General features: G+C 39.6%; 1 protein-coding gene and 2 pseudogenes across 3 annotated transcripts in view; 2 read left to right on the forward strand and 1 right to left on the reverse strand.

The window, feature by feature from the left end:
- Positions 1-15,319, reverse strand: part of FRAS1 (Fraser extracellular matrix complex subunit 1) — a 437,262-nt gene that overhangs the window by 375,016 nt on the left and 46,927 nt on the right. The window lies entirely within an intron of this gene.
- Positions 10,341-13,751, forward strand: LOC129501869 (TSSK6-activating co-chaperone protein-like; annotated as a pseudogene).
- On the forward strand, positions 14,005-14,487 carry LOC129501811 (60S ribosomal protein L21-like; annotated as a pseudogene).

Here is a 15,319-nt window from a genome sequence, read left to right on the forward strand (position 1 = left end):
CCCGACGTGGGACTCGATCCCGGGTCTCCAGGATTGTGCCCTGGGCCAAAGGCAGGCGCCAAACCGCTGCGCCACCCAGGGATCCCCCAGTTGCTCTTAAGAACTCAGAATACGTATCACGACACATGCCTACAATAAAGGTAAAAATAGTCGTGTTAGATATGTTCTAAAGGAACTTGTCAAAGAGCCCTCACTGCATGATTACCTATAATGGAAGCCTGACTTTGAAATAACTATTTCTGAGGAAAGAAATCATAAAATATGCCATTAAAAAAAGAAAGAAAATATCTGAATAGTGGCATCAGCATGTCAGAGAACACCATGCCCTCCCTGTGGTATAGTTCAGGAATTCTCCAAGTCACATATTGAAAATGCATATGCAAGATGAACAAGAAAAGAAAAGAAAAAAAGAAAAGAAGCCAACAGAAAGCTAAAGACATATTCTGTTTCTGTTGTCATCCCTAATCAACTAAGTCATGTAATTTTTCTTTCTCCATTAGAATATAATGGAATCATAGGCTTTGAAAAGCTCTTTGGGTCACCTAATCCAAACTTCTAATCAGACTATGAATCCTCAGTCTATATTGATGGGTTCAATAAAGGTGAGGGAGTTGAGATGGATAGAACAGTTGTCTACAACCCACAAAAATGGGGGTGAGAATTCCCTGTTCCACATCTATTCGTAATCCCCCTATCTCAGGCCCTACCAGGATCTTGGTCATCTGACACCTCTTCTGCTCTCAGTCTATCAGCCTGTATCTGTCACTGGCCTCTCTCCAACCCCACTGTGGACCCCATGGAATGTTACTTCAGTGAAATTTCTGCCCATCTTCTTATCTTCTTCATCCATGTATCTTGTTGCATAGCTCTACACAGGCCACCAACTTTGGATCAAAACTCCTACGAGGGCCTCCACTTCATGTCTGTGATTTCACATCATAGCCGGACCCTTGGCCAGGTTACTTATCCTTTAGTTTGTCCTCGGTTTGCTCCTTCTAAGTCCAACCCAAAAGCTGAAACAGGCTGCCTATTCAAAGGTAGGAAAGAAGAGAAAGCTTTGAGCGCTGGGTCCTGCTCTGGATTTCTTACCTGGAAATCCATTTGTAAAACTGCTGAGCTATGGAAAGACAAGAGCCATAGTTAGGAGTTAGAGCTGAAGTTAAAGAGGCAGAGCAATTGATTATGTGTCTGGCCAGAGGGATTTAGGTTGACTTACAAATGGAGGAGGGGCTGGGAAGTCAGGAGCTAGAAAGAACGAGGTGAGGTATCAGGCCAGCAGACAGCTCCAAATCTAAAGGGGTATAAATATGCAACCATCTGGCAGAACTATTCCTTCTCTGCAGGCCCCAAGCATCTGCCCTGGAATAGCCAAATCAAATCAGAAACTCTCCCATCCCATTCAGTGGCTCTGCCCAATTTCAACCATTCTCTCTACAAACCCTTCACCATCACATCCAAACCACCCCAAGCACATCAAACCATTCTCCCATCCTACACACACACAAATTTACTGCCTAAACCTACTGCCATTTGCTCTTTTCAGCTTCTCAGTGAAAGAGACATTGCTTCTTCTATCACAGGCAACTCTGTCTTCATCTCTTCTCTTCCTGTCCCCTCTGTCTCCTGAATTACCTAAATTATTCTAAAATCGTTCTTCTCTCCAGTATCTCCAGACACTCCTATTCCTCTAGTTGTCTCCTTGCCTTAGTACAAAAAGGAGCTTACAATTCTGCAGTATTTGAACTGAGATGGTTATTCATGCTTCCAATTCACAAAGCTTAGCCATCCACCTACTAAGAGTTCTGCATGACTGCAGGAAAATCTCTGAATATCAAATTCAAAACAGCGGCCATACATTGCTTATATTGCCAGAGATACTTTGTTTTGTTTTGTTTTAATAAAGGGCACCAAAGACCTGATTTCCTGTAAACACTAAATGAATTCTCAAATGAAATGGGAAAGAGGTTGTTTTCCCAACCAAACCTAAAGTAAGAGTCAACAGTCACTGGCTGCCTCGCCTGACTCCCTACAACCTCTTCAGGAGGGCTGTGGTCTGCAGAAGGACACCTAATGGTAGCAGATCTGGTGAAAAATCACCAAGAAACACAAGCCAGCACTGACAGGGCACAAGTTTTACACAGTAAAGACCCAAACCTATACACAGTAAGAGAAAACAAAGGGATTTTACAGGCTAGGTTTGAGACCACAATGAAATAATACAGAGCTTTAAGAACCTGTTTAGTAAGTTCACTTAATAAAACAAACTATCCCCACGGAGATGGTCCCAGGTACCTATTTATCAGCAACTACTTAAATCCATGCTGAAGTTATTATACAGTTCTTGACTTAAAACTCTAGTTAATGATGGCAAAATAATTTGAGATCTCTCCATTCTTGTAGGACACATTCCTGAATAAGTAATCAATACTTAACTTTTTTCCTTTCCAATCAAATCTCTGCTACTAGTCACTATCCGGCACTATGCTCAACTGCTCCAAAGTTCCTTGCATCACAGATTTCAGCCCTGGGAAGAGGCTCAGAGGTGGCATGCCTTTCTAAGGCTAACATACCATCTTCTCTGCATAATACAAACTGCAGTTTCAGGAATGTTGAACAGTTTGGGCTTCTGCCGATGCTGCTCTTATTATGAAGACTTAGCATAGACATTTTTAACACAATAGTCATTCCTCTCACCAGGCTACATAATTCCTCTAGCATCATAAAGACATAAACATGTTCCTTGCCTTGTATCAAAAGAAAGAGTTAACAACTCTATGATGTGGGTGGGAATTTTGGGGGGGGGGCGGAGATGGGGGAGGAATAGAGAAAAAATAGTCTGGATGGGGTAAGGAATCTTCAAGGAAAGCTGAGCTGAGATGAAAAGCCAAGGAGCTGTGCCTGGCTTTATCAAAGAGATCTAGTTGAGAAGTTTTCTATGAATTTAAACCTCCATATCAAATCCTATGTGATTATATATCAATATCAGAATTTTAATGCTGGAAAGAATTAATCCTCCGGAAAAAACATTTTCAACCAAGGCACAATGAAAGCACGTGAGAATGCAGCAAATCATCAAAAATGTGCATATCTCAAGAAAAAAAACATCATTTTTAGTTCATGTGTTAATAATACCTGAAAGAAATCAGAAAATAGCAGAATCAATAACTTGGCTTATTTAGCACTACAGCTGAAACAGCTAGCAAAAATAATGGCTATTAACACTAAAACCTCTAGCATGCTCTTTCCTGAAGCTATAAGCTGTCTGAGGTTGGGGCCATGTCTTTCCCCATATCCTCAGGGACTTAACCCCTAGAAGACACTCAATAATTGTCTATGAATGACTAAATATTATTAAATTGAATAGGCTTTGGGGGTTGGTTACAACTTTGACAACTTCAACTTTTTAAGACAGAAGGATGAGAAACAAAGCTAAGATCTGAATCAAAATTATTCTGGAGGCAATGAAGCCCAAAAGTGTGTAAGTACTGATCCGGCTGGACTAGATTAGTCCCATTATTGCTAACAAAGAGTATACGGCACTGACTTTGTAATCAGTGCTATTGAAGTTACTAGACACACAAAAATTCTGTCAATAGTTCCTTTATTCCTATAATCTACCCTATACATATACATGAAGCTTAATATAATCATTTCAGTTTAAAATTTATTGAGCATCTTGAACGTGCCAAACACTATGCTAGATACTGGATACATAATGGAGGAAAAAATTTGGTTACTGTCAATAAGGAACTTAAAAGTCTGGAAGGGATGACAGAAATGCAAACAAAAACAAAGAACAAAACAAAAAGATGACACTATATGTAGGAATAGAAGTATGTACAAGGAAGAAAACTAAAGCAAGGAGTGAGTAATGCTGTCTTCAGGAGACAGGGAAAGCATCATGAGGAGAACCACCTGGCCAGAGCTTTGATTCAGAGAGATACGGGAATTGCCAGTCACATAGGGTGTGGAAGAACAAACCAGGAATCCGGTAAAGACCATCATGGGCAGACCACCAAAGTAAGAAGCAGCTTCATGTTCTGGGGAATTAATAGGTAGGTGCCAAACCGGAAAATGAGAGATAAAAAAGAATGGAGTGGGACGAATTGAGAATTGGGGAGAAACAAAATTAGGACAGGGCCTTTGCAATCAAGCTAAGGAATTTGAACCTCATCCTAACATCAGTGAGGACCCACTGGGGGTTTCAGGTGGGTAGAGGTGAGGAGATCAATTTTATAAAGGTTACAGTGGCTTGAAAATATCCATGATTACCCAGGCTACTGACCTTCTCTAGACTCTGGGGAGTATTTATTACATGACTCAAGTTGCCAGAGACATCTTTACACTGTTACTCTTATTTTGGGTATAACTTCATATACCAGGAAGCCATGGACCATTTCTCAGATTGTTTCTTTATTTCCCCTGGATTTACCACAACATTCTCAATTAGGAATCTGCATTATTAGATAATAATTAATATAATTAATTATTAATTATAATTAGGAATATATTATAATATAATTAGGAATACCGCTCTCCTCACCTCCAGACTCTAAAATGCAATTGCCTAATCAACATCTTCCCTTGGCTTTTCACAGACATCTCAGAGTAAGTTTGTTCAAAACTTACTTCATCATTCTTCCTCTATAGCTGCTCCTTCCCCTGTGCTCACTCTCTTGGTGGATCATATCACTATTCACCCAGTTGGCCTGAGACCAGAAATCTGGAAGTCATCCTTGATTCCTCATCAATTACCAAGTCTTACTGACCTTACTTCCTAAATATCTCTCAAATCCCTACCCCTCTCCACCCCAGGGCTACCATCTTGGTCAAAGCCATTGTCATTCACTCTTGTCCCATTCAATCTGTTCTCCAGCCATAGCCATAACACTGATATCTTTATTAGACTGCAAATCTGATCACATCTTTCTCTAGCTCAAAAACCTACAATAATTCCTACCGCTTCAAGATAAATTCTAAATCTTTAAAAGAGCCTGAAGAGCCAACCCTTCAACAGTGCACCCAGGATTATTTCTTTAACCTCATATCTCATCACTTCCCTCCTCACACTCCACATTCAGGCCATTCTGAAATCCTTTTAGTTCCTCAAATATTCTCTCTCTCTCTCTCTCTCTCTCTCTCTCTCTCTCTCTCAAAGGTTTCACGTACATTTTCCCCCAGCCTGAAACATTAGCCCATCCCTTACCCATTCTGTTTAATAATTGTTCAATCAATCCCATCAAGACTCTTGGTTCTATGAATACAGCATTTCATCTGTCTGTTTCATGGTATCCCAGTACCTAGGACACTGCTGACGACACATTAGGAGCTCAATAAATGTTTTCTGAATTAATGAATGAACAAATAATTGGGGTTCATTCTAAGTGACTTTTAATTATCCTCAGGCTATAATTTCAAGGTTCCATTAATTTGCTTGTAATGGGAAAAAAAATTTTAACTAATACAAAATAAATATATCCTAAAGGTCCCCACACATGCCCAGGGAAGTTGGTGAATGGTATACTATGTCAATAATACTTTTCCATTTTACCCTCTTATCTATTCATTTTTTCATGATCTATGACTAGACATGTGATATGATTAATAATGTGAGTTAATACTGAAACTGTACAATGTGCTAGATTCAAAAATAAGGATAGGATATAATGCGATTTCAGGAAGGTAAAGCAGACTAGTCTGGCATAGTACAGATAGATAAAAACAAGAATTCTCAGTACAAAGTATCAAAGATTTCCTATATCATACACCTGCTGTGCAGCTGATACAGTTCTTGCCCTTTAGAGATCTAAACTCTAGAGTCTAATATAGACAATGCATGACCAGGCCACATCAACATCTTTAATTTTGGGCATCCCAAGGCTCATCATCCAAGAGCTATTCATATTCCAGCTGCCATGGGTAGCTATTCTAAATGAAATCCACCACATGTACTATGATACAAAAAGAAACAGCTAAGTCTACTGTGCTGCTTTAAACAAGCACAACATAGCTATTTCACTACAAAACATAGACGGCCCAATATGAAACAGAGCTCGAGTATAACCAAAGAAGTCTTTGTTTAGACAATAAGTCTGAAGAGGGACAGAGAGTCTGATAAAATACCCCTTGCCTACTATCCAGCAAGGGAATAAATCTCCCAGGCTGGGCTAGCTAATTCCTGCACTGTATTAAGTGCTTTCACATGGTGTGCCAAGAGGCACATAAGGCAGAGCATGCTTGATTACATTACTTGTTGACTAGGGCCCTGCAGCCTCATCAAAGGAAAGATGCAGGCCAGCACTGTGCCAAAGCCCCTCACCCTAACCAGTGTTCCCACTCTTACAGAGGCCCCCAGAATGCTCCCAAGATGTGAGGGGCTTGCTTTAGGAAATTTAAACTCCAGCAAGGATTAGGCATCTACAGTCATTACAGCACTGGACCCAAATTTTCAGAGGAATTTATTTTACTTTAGTCTACCCTATTTGAACAGGAATCCTAACCAGGACTCATCCTATCCTTATAATTATATGAAAATGTCTAAATGTGGCTATTGATCCAAGGAGAAAGGTCATACAACAAGGCTGTACCACTGGATCACTCAGGTTCCAGAGAAGGCAAATTTGGTCGCAAAATTGGCTGAGAAGTTTCTGAACTTTCACTGCCTTCCCAAACAAACCTGATGGCCCAGAAAAGTAAAATACCAAAGCATCCAAGGGTTGTACTATATAAGGATCCCTGGCTGTCTTCCTGGATGTCTTCCTTGATGTGTGTTGGGATTAAGAAGCCACATTTCAGGGGTGCCTGGTTGGTTCATTGGTTAAGTGGCTGACTTCAGCTCAGATCACAATCTCATTGTCCTGGAATCAAGCCTCTTCTGGGATTGGGCACCCTGCTCAGCAGGGAATCTGCTTTTCCCTCTCCCTCTGCCCCCCCCCCTCATGTGCATGCATGATATGGGCTCTCTCTTTAATAAATAAATAAAATCTAAAAAAAAAAAAAAAGACTTATTTCAATTCCCAACAAAGTAAGAAAGGTCATCAACCCAACATCAGAATCACTATCACTCCAGTCATCTCACCTATATCGTATCTCCAGATTTGGTCCAAACCTAAGTTCTCACTCCAAACTTGTAGTAAGATTTTAATTCAGTTGAGACTACATTAGAGAAAGCCTAGGAACTGGGCCTAAGTATTTTAAGATTCAAAGACTTACAGGGCATGAATTACTCTGAAAGTTACTTAAGGTCAGCAACCCATAAGAGTATACTCAATTTAGCACTGAAGTAATCCTGACCTTAATCTTGAGGTCAGACAGGGTACAAATGGCCTCCTCTTGAACAAGATTGGCCAAGACTGAAGCTTTGCACATATGGCCCTCTTGCTAGGGCTGGCCCCAGCCCCAACAACAAATCAGAGCTAATGGGGATCTTTCTCCCTTACACCATCTTGCCAGGGAAATGATGAAAATGAAAAAAACATTTAAGATATTTTGATAATCTTAGAAATAAACCCTAGAGAATATATAGTACTTCCTGGGCAACTCTAAAATTACATCTTAGAGATAAATCCATATATGGAACAGTCTCCTGCACTGACATAGGCACAGATGATTCTTGTCCTGATCTGACATTCCAGAGGAGAGAGTTATTTTGTTGTTTGAAATCATATAAATAAGGTTTCTTATTGTTTTATTATTTATTATTATTTATAAGGAAAAACATGTGCTTAAATTTGGCATATATATATTAGTCATAAGAAATCAACATACATTTTAAAGAAACCAAATGTGCTGTCAACTCCAAAACAACCAGAATATAAGAAATACATCCATATACTTTGTTCAAATATATTTAGATAGTAAATAGTTAAGAGTCTGAGATATATCCATTTATAACTCAAAAAAAAATTCTCCCCTTTGGTCTGATTAAGGCATAAGGACAAGGAATGAACAGAAAAAATACATATTTTACAATTCTGTTTTGCTTCAGTAGACAAATCAGAGAAAACAGATGAGAGATGCTCTTCCTCTCTCCTCAATGTAGTAATATCAACTGCTTCTGAAGAACATAATCTGAACTACCCAATTACAACAATCAAGAGGTTTTGCTGATATCCATTACCTGATAGTGATGCTCTTGAAATCAGAGTTTCCCATATATATCCATGGAGTCAAATCACCTGGGAAACTTGCTTAAAATTCAGGACCCCACCTTGTCTCACTGAGTCAGCATCCTCAGAACTGAGTTAGTTATCTGCATTTTTAACAAATACCATAACTGATGATAGGTTTAGGAACTACTATTCTAAAAAGTCTAACCTGAACTTGCTGACATACTTTTGAGGAAATATTAGAAATATAATAAAAGTATTAAAAGAAACAAATATTGAGTATAGCCAGTTGGTGGTTTTGTTTTTGGCCATTTCATAACTGCATTAACTAAGAAGCAAGTACTGATATACAGAATCTATTTGGTAAGGACAATTACATTATGACTACTCTTGTAGTACTTCCCCAAGCCATTTCTGGAGAACAAAATATTAATGATTTGAATTTTAATTATCAGGATAGCATGTTAATGTGTTCAAAGCCCATTCACAAGCCAGAGGCCTCCAAAAAGAGCTATCAGAAAATAGTCACACCTAATGGAAAAGTTCAGACATGGCTAAAGTATAAAATATAGTAAAATAAATTATAGATCCATGACCTCCAGATTGATGAATCCCAGAGGTTTTTATTTTTTTTTTAAGATTTTATTTATTTATTCATGAGAGACACAGAGAGAGAGAGAGAGAGAGGCAGAGACACAGGCAGAGGGAGAAGCAGGCTCCATGCAGGGAGCCCGATGTGGGACTCAATCCCAGGTCTCCAGGATCACGCCCTGGGCTGAAGGCAGAGGCTCAACCACTGAGCCACCCAGGCGTCCCTCCCAGAGGTTTTTATATTTGTAAATACATACACAAAGTGACAGTGTGATTCCTTTAAAGCAATAATAAAAGTTACCTTCTTAATATGTACCTGTTGACTGGTTAGTCATTAGTTATATTCATTCAGTTAGTTTTATTTTTTTTAATTTTTATTTATTTATGATAGTCACACACACACAGAGAGAGAGAGAGAAAGAGAGAGAGAGAGGCAGAGACACACACGCAGAGGAAGAAGCAGACTCCATGCGGGGAGCCCGATGTGGGACTCGATCCCAGGACTCCAGGATCAGGCCCTGGGCTGAAGGTGGCGCTAAACCGCTGAGCCACCCAGGCAGCCCCTTATTACAGTTTTTAATCAAGAATTGAAAATACGGGACACCTGGGTGGCTCAGTGGTTGAGCATCTGCCTTTGACTCAGAGCATGATCCCGGAATCAAGTCCCACACTGGGCTTCCTGCATGGAGCCTGCTTCTCCCTCTGCCTGTGTCTCTGCCCCTCTCTCTCTGTGTGTCTCTCATGAATAAATAAATAAATAAAATCCTTTAAAAAAAAAATCGAAAATATGGTAACCACATGCAATTAGGCCTTTTCCCTTCCTTCTTTGAGGAATACTTTGAATTCAACTACAGTTTAGGTTCATTAATTGGAAAACAGAAAGCAGGACAATATACTTACTAAAGTGAAGGAGAATATCAAAGAAATTCTCAATATAATGAAAAATCACAATGTTAAACATTCCAAAAATTGTATTTTATTGTGTTTTTATAATATTGTGTTTTAAAAACACACATTCTTGAAATCTTTTCTGATTTGGAGTCCCTTCCTATCGATTTAGAGCAATTCCAACTAGGGATATGTGGCACTAGAACTGTCTCTGCCCCCCACCCCACATTACTCTCTTACTTTTCCAGCATATCTAGTTTCTATCTCTATTAACTATTCATAAGTTTTATATTATTGCAAAAGAGAACCTCATCTTACACCCCACAACTTATGTACTAATTTCATCCATTATCACGGTTCCTATTTTATCCTATTTCCAACAGTAGCATTTTTCCCTCTGTGATGTTAAGACCGATATACGTGAAAACGATGATGAGGGGCATATATCCTCTCCCCCACCATCTCACGTCAAATGGAAGAAAAAATGAATTCGTATGGATCTTTATAAGTACCAAGGAGCCCCCTCCCCATTACTTTTCCTCATTTCCCCATGCCCTCTGAGAGGAGCAGCAGGAGCTTGGGTTACTAGCCTTTTGTCTATGTCGAGAGAGAGAGGGAGCAGAAAAGCACAACTAGGGTGCTTTGAATAATAAAACCCCCAGAATTGCATGATGCCTGTCAACTACCCCAAATCTCTCCCCTTTTCCAAAATAAGGATTATGAGTGAATGTCATATAATCATACACAAACACAATGTGTCAGGTAAAGCCAACAGTTCAGAGCAGCTGCGGAAGGAACTATTCCCATTAAACATTTACCTTTCTGAGGATTATGCCAAGCCAGGCCTGATTTCTGGCTTCAGAACAAGATAAAGATTCTTTCAGACTGGTGGGAGCTATCCACATGGAACCACCTAATGCCAAGAGGAGAAGCTGGGGAACAGCAGGTTCTCTAAAAAATTTAGATCTAAAGTAAAGAAAAACTAGAAAGGAAATCAACCCACTGCTGAGAAAACAAATAAATCCAATCTATTTAAATCACAACAACCAATGGAAGAAGGCAATGCAAAGCAAGGTTAGTCTGAACACCTTGAGAGTCAGGATAGGTCAACTGTATTACAAAATACAATATAAAACACTCTAGAAAAATGTTGCAGGACATGAAATATAAAATAAAGGTATGAGTCCAAGACAAGCCTTGCTTATTTTTTTTAAACATATTATCAAGTACGTATTAAGTATTTGGTTTCTCCCCTTTGAGATAAAAGGTCCTGTATGATATGACTATAAATTCCTGGAAGGCAAGCATTGGGCCTTCCATCAGTATACCACCAGTACTTAGCATGGTAGAGATTCCAGCTGCACAGTGAATTTCTGCTGAATGACTGGATGGATCAAGAAATTTATAACCTTTTCTAAAAGGCTGTACAATAGAATGAATTAATAAACAAGAAAGCAAGAAAAAATGCATATGATAAATCATTTAATCATGCATCAAGAACAGACCCATTTATTAAATGAATAAAAACAATGATTGGCCTCTTATACAGGTAAGATGGATTCTCTGTATACATACCCAAGAGTTCAAGGGAAGAAAAATCTGGTGGGCAGCACCAGATATCCTTCGTCCCTATATGTCTGCCAAGACTGTGTTTCTAGACTTCTCACTATTTCTAGCCCTTGATAGATTTACACTAAATATTCTTAAAATCATTTTGCACATTATGGAGCAAAACACTGAAATTATAGTAGCCAAAAAAACTGTGGCAAATGTGGTGCTAGCTTAGCTCATGTGCAGCTAGCATCAGGCTCTCAAAGGGGCTGGTGTTCAGATTTATTTCTAAATATCCCATTTTGGGGGCAGCCCCGGTGGCTCAGCGGTTTAGCGCCGCCTACAGCTCAGGGCGTGATCCTGGAGACCCAGGATCGAGTCCCACATCAGTCTCCCTGCATGGAGCCCGCTTCTCCCTCTGCCTGTGTCTCTGCCTCTCTCTCTCCTCTCTGTGTATTCTCATGAATAAATAAATAAAATCTCAAAAATAAATAAATAAATAAATAAATAAATAAATATCCCATTTTTTGCCTTGTGTTTAAGGGACAACCACTTCTGGAAGAGACTGTAGTAAAATGTTGAATAAAAACACTGTCATGGTTCCATAGCAATACAGGAGGTTCTAGTTAACAGGACTTAGGTAAATGAGCTTTGAGCACAGGGGAGGCTACTTTCTACAGGTGGCTGTTTCATTCTAGTGGATTCTGTTACACGCTGGGTCTGGCCCTTCAGGCACAGAGCTTAGCTCCTCCCCAGTGAAGGGGAGATCTGTGAAGCTAAGATAAAGAACTATAATATACTACTCTTCATAAATGTACATCCCTCGTTGGGTCCATGTCTCTTATTCTGTCCCTCAACACTGTCCTACTATAACCCATATCCTGGGGGGAAAACATAGGAGTAATAGTTGTAATCTATAAATGAAGACCTAGAAAGTCATCTACCAAACTTGTCCTCTCAGAAAGCAAGAGAAAACTGAAAAACTTGCAGTTTGTGAGTCTCCAGGTATATTAAAATATTAGGGAAAAAATTACCAAGAATGCCAGTTTCATTTAACAATTAAAATTGTTTCATGAATGTCTTCTTCCAACACCATCCCTGTAGCCAATAGTCAATGGCTTTAAAAATCTAAATACCGGTTTTGAGGCTTCAGTATCTTTTCTCAGAGCTCCCCTTACGCCACTCCCACAGGCCCTATCCCAAAGTACTTTTATTTGCCTTTCTGGATCTTAAAAGGAGGCAGAGAAGGCCTTTTATTAGGAAGCAGAGACGTGCTTCCTCTGCCTCTTTGTGTGCTTCAAAATGGATCAAAATGGGTGGATCTAGGATATTCCAAATGTAGAAGATGAAGTTTCCCCCTCCCCCCCACACACGCACCCCATATCATTTCTAAGTGTTTAGTTATTCTACAAACGGGATACAAATTTACGTGTTTTCATTTGGTTTAAAGAATAGGAAAGTTACTCAATGTTCAACTTCTGTTTCTACTCTAGATGAAGCTATTTTATATTTTACTCTTTTGTCCCCCTTTCCCTCAGATTCTACACAGCGGTGAGTGCACTCATTATATGGCAGTAAATTTATATGTGTCTGACTGAGAGAAATCAACAATAATGTGCCAACTTCAATCTCAAGGTAATAAAATCTTTATAGCAGCCTTCACTGCTTTATATATTTGGTTTACACAACCTTCTCTTTAAGACTTTTTTTTTTTATTTTTCCTTTTTTCCAGCCTTTTCTCCAACTTTCAACTTTTATTTTCACCACCCTATTTAGCTAGAAGTTAAAATACCCTCGTGAGGGGGTACCCAGTGCCATCTTAACTTGGAGAATTAAGGGGAATTTGTAGAGCCGTTCAATAAAGTTCATACTCAATGTGATAATTATCACAGCCAACGTGTACAGAATAAATCTAATTAGCATATGGATACTTAGAGTTCATTCATTTAATATGACGTGACATTTTGATAACTAAAGAATTGAGCCATTAGCACTCTGGTTACAACCTATCTGACAGATTCTGGGCATGAACTTCACTAATTGAGTTTTCAAGGACTTAGGTGAGGATTACTGATGGAGATGCATTCTGTTTCTTCCACAGAAATGTTCCTGGGAGTCCTTTGGAAGTGGTTTCTTTCCCAGAGGTCTTTAAGAAAGCACATTCGAGAGTTTGAACAAGTGGACCCGGGTAGGAGGCTTTCGAGTACCAGCGCAGACACCACACCTTCTCGGTGTCCAGAGGGAGCAGCATGCCAGCCAGCCGAACGGAAAAGCCAGAGAGGAAAGCAATGCTGTGCCTCCGTGTCGAGCCAACCCTCTCCTAGCTTTATTAACCTTCAAGCAAGCTCCCCAGCGGCCACTTTCCTGAACATCCAGAGCACAAAGCTGCCCTCAGGAGTGGAACACAAGCCCAAGGAATGCCTGGGACTCCTAGCATGTATGTACGCCGACCGCCAGCTTCAGGCCCAGCTTGCCCAACAACAGGTGGCTATTTGGGAAAATTTACAAGCATCCATGACACTACTGGCTCCTGGGAGGGGAAGCAAGAAGTCTTCCCTTCCAGTCTTATCCCGCAATCTGCTGTTAAATCACCTGTCCCAGTTCAGTAAATGAACTGTGGAACAAAAAAAAAGAGTTTGAATAAGTAAGAAAACTGCGACTTCCCGGCCCGCGACTTCCCTGCTCTCTCCCTCCCCCGCAGGCCTGCAAACCTCGCCCCAGAGCACGTCCCATTAAGTGGGGCAAAAACTCTTTCAGTTTTCATCTTTTTTTTTTTTTTCTTTGGGAAATCACCATCTCTGACCTTGATCAAAGAAGGTAAGTTAGCCTTTCGGCAGGAACCGCCATCTTTCAGTAATTGGCCAAAATGACCAACGCAAAGGGAAAGAGGAGAGGTACCCGCTATATGCTCTCTAGGCCTTTTAGAAAACGTGGAGTTGTTCCTTTGGCCACATACATGCGAATCTATAAGAAAGGTGATATTGTGCACATCAAGGAAATGGGCACTGTTCAAAAAGGAATGCCCCACAAATGTTACCATGGCAAAACTGGAAGGGTCTACAATGTTACTCAGCATGCTGTTGGCATTGTTGTAAACAAACAAGTTAAGGGCAAGATTCTTGCCAAGAGAATTAATGTCCGCATTGGGCATATTAAACACTCAAAGAGCTGAGATAGCTTCCTGAAGCGTGTGAAGGAAAATGATCAGAAAAAGAAGGAAGCCAAAGAGAAAGGTACTTGGGTCCAACTGAAGCGCCAGCCTGCCCCACCCAGAGAAGCACACTTTGTGAGAAGCAATGGAAAGGAGCCTGAACTGCTGGAACCCATTCCCTATGAATTCATGGCATGATAAATGTAAAGAAAAGACCTCAGGATTGAAAAAAAAAAAAAAAAAAAGAAAGAAAGAAAAGAAAGAAAGAAAGAAAAGAAAGAAAAGGAAAGAAAAGGAAAGAAAAGAAAAGAAAAGAAAGAAAAGAAAAAAGAAAAGAAAAAAAAGGAGGTAAGTTAGTTAGAACATCTCGGAAGTGTACCATTAAAAAATAGTATTGATATAAATCTGCAACTTTAGGTCTTGATCAAGCCACTGCAGTCTAATTTGGAATATTATAAGGGTTTTTTATTTGATATTTTGTGAGAGGCAATGAATAACTGTTGAATGAATGAAGCTGAGCATTGGACTCTAGCCGAATGAAAAATTGGACTCCTGAATCCCGCATGGCACCCTGCCTCTGTGTACACTTGCTTTTGCTCTTGCTATGGAACCCTCACTTAGTGTTTCTCATGTCCTGTCAGAATATCAGGACAGCAATCCTTCTTTCCTACACTCTGCTGTCTTATTCTTTTCTCTATAACAAATAGGAAAACACATTACAGACTAAAAGCACTATACAAATACAAGGACATTACTACAACCTAGGCCGTAATATTGTCCAAGAATGTTAGAACCAGAAATCCTCAGTTCTTTAAGAATTTCCTCTAGAGAAAAAAATTCTTATTTTCTACCACAGGTCACCATAAAAAAAAATGTCATTAACACTTTGAATGAAAAATATGTTAAAAACTATACACTCACGTAAAAATTACAGAGGAAAAAGGAGATTGAACATAGTTTTAGGTTCTTATAGACATGAAGACAGGAATGCCAAGTATTTGTATTTTCTACTCTATAACTTCTATCATCA

The sequence above is a fragment of the Nyctereutes procyonoides genome, unplaced genomic scaffold, assembly GCF_905146905.1.
Source record: "Nyctereutes procyonoides isolate TBG_1078 unplaced genomic scaffold, NYPRO_anot_genome, whole genome shotgun sequence".
Lineage (NCBI taxonomy): Eukaryota > Metazoa > Chordata > Mammalia > Carnivora > Canidae > Nyctereutes > Nyctereutes procyonoides.